Genomic DNA, 2500 nt, shown 5'->3' with positions numbered 1-2500 from the left:
AAGAAACGCACCATCCTCTATCAACGTGTTTATAAGAGTTTGGTGTGCTTCAGCGTTCCTGTTGGATAATGACGATGGTCTTGCCGGTTCTCCGCGCTGTCTTCTTCTCCGATGGACACAAAACGGCAAATGATACAGCTGCCAGCCAAGCATCCTCACACAACGACATGTCTGCCACTCCTGGAGACATGGTGCGGACAGTTTCACAGAATCGACCCCTATTGCCGACTTGTCCCTCAGCATTGTAATAAACATGCCTCCATACGTATCAGGAGATCTGTATCCGAATGTCTCTTATTGTTTCTCTCACAGTGTTTCCACTTTGTCTCCGAGCAACACGTAACGGGCATGGATGCAGCTTTAGTATTATTATTATTTCCTTTTATCTTCCCCCCCCCTACGCGGCAGATTTTTTTTTTTTTTGTTCCTTGCCTATTTTCCTTGAATCCACACCAGCAACCGAGCCGTGATTAGCCGAGGCCTGGACGGAAGCCCGGCCGGGAGGTTATTAGCATCCCCGCGTGGCTCTGGCTTCGGCCTCATGCGCCCCCTCGCACGCGTCCGAACCCCCCGCTCGCTCTCGCACTTCTGTTACTTTCTCATCACCGGTTATTAGAATGAATGTTATTGGAGTAGATGATGTTATTCCTTTGTTAACTTTTAATTAAAGTATTCTTTACTTAACGTTTTTTCAGATTTTTTTTTCTCTAATTCATACTTAACCGTCCCTACATATTTCATATTTTCCAACCTGTAAAGTACGTATTTCAATCCTATTTAGTCAATTACGTTATTGAACTCTATCCTGAATTTGTTCTAGATCTCTGTCTGTTCATGTGTGTCTTTGTGTTTGTGTGTACACAATTGGATAAACACACGTTCGTACATTTATACACATACACACGCCTGTACAGAATTAAGTTGCATGAATATTTCCGTAAACACTATTGAGCGATGCAAGAAGACCGCCTCTATAAAGGATTTCTTTTGTGGTAATGCGCAAAGCTTTTTTTCCTGCTTACCTGCCATCTTGCGCACCTTCCGGTCTTTTAAAGAAAGCTTTACTGACTTTTTTTTATCATCTTCCATCATTTCGAAACTTCTTTTTCTTCTTCTTTTTTTTCTTAATGCCACGTCCCTCTTTCGCTTCGTTCGCTCGCCTGTCCTAAGACCGAGATGATCGCCCGCATTCCGTGTATTCTCGAGGAAGAGAGATATTCGAAGCCGGGCAGAAATGTAGCTCGTAGTGTGAGGATTTCTGTTTTCATTCGTACCTTTTCTACCTTTTCTACATTCGTCAACATGAGAGCCAGTCCCTTCTGCGTCGGAGATTTCACAACAGCCTTTTCCGTTCAGGAATGGAGGGGGCGTGGCTGTCTGCCTGTCTGTCTGTCTGTCTCTGTCCGGTTGTCTGTCTCTGTCTGTCTGTCTGTCTGTGAGTCGAGGTTCTGACAGCATCCCTTCCGCCCAAGGCGTGGCTGTCTACCTGTCTGTCTCTCTCTCTCTCTCTGTCTGTCTGTCTATCTGTCTGCCTGTCTGTCTGTCTACCTGTCCGTCTGTCTGTCTGTGAGTCGAGTATCTGACAGCATCCCCTTCCGCCCAGGCATGGAGGGGGCGTGGCTGTATACCTGTCTGTCTGTCTGTCTCTCTCTCCCTCTGTCGGTCTGTCTGTCCGTCTACCTGCCTGTCTGTCTCTGTCTGTCTACCTGTCTGTCAGTGAGTCGAGTATCTGACAGCACCCCTCCCGCCCAGGCATGGAGGGGGCGTGGCTGGTCGTCATGGTGGGCGTGAGCACGACGGCGCTGATCGGGAATGTCACGGCTCTGGCAACCAGGTGAGGGTCTCCTGCCTTTCTCACCTTCGCTCTTTTGTCTTTTATTCATTATCGACACTTTTTGTTCGTCTTTTTCTACTTATTTTCCTTTCTTATTGTCCGTACTTCATTTCCTTTTCTTCTTGGTTTTCGCCTTCATCATCTTCTTCTTCTTCGTTTTTTTCCTTTCTTCGTTTTCCTTGTCTTCTTTTTCTTTCTTCAAACGTTATATTCTTTGTATTGTTTTCTTCTTCTTCTTCTTGTTTCTAATCTTCATTTCCTTTACTTCTTGGTTTTCGTCTTCTTCATCATCTTCTTCTTCTTCTTCTTCTTCTTCTTCTTTTCTTCTTCTTCTTCTTCTTCTTTTTCTTTTTCTTCTTCTTCTTCTTCTTCTTCGTCTTTTTCATTTTTCTCTTAATCTCCCTGTCTTTCTTCATCATCTTCTTCTCCTCTTTCTCTTTTCTTTCTCTAGGTTTACGATATTTCCTGCTCTTGTATTTTCTGTCAATGTGTCATTTTATATTACCTTGTATTCCGCCGTTCGCTATTTTTCTTAAAGATTAATTTTTAGTTTTGATGATTTCTCAGGGTATGGGGACCCTTTAAGAAGACAATTCAAATACCCATCGTGAAGAAAGGGGGGAGATTTTAAGAAATAAATGGGTAGATAAGGTAGACAGAGATGAG

Source organism: Penaeus vannamei, chromosome 5, assembly GCF_042767895.1.
Source record: "Penaeus vannamei isolate JL-2024 chromosome 5, ASM4276789v1, whole genome shotgun sequence".
NCBI classification, from domain to species: domain Eukaryota; kingdom Metazoa; phylum Arthropoda; class Malacostraca; order Decapoda; family Penaeidae; genus Penaeus; species Penaeus vannamei.
This window is presented reverse-complemented; position numbering follows the sequence as displayed.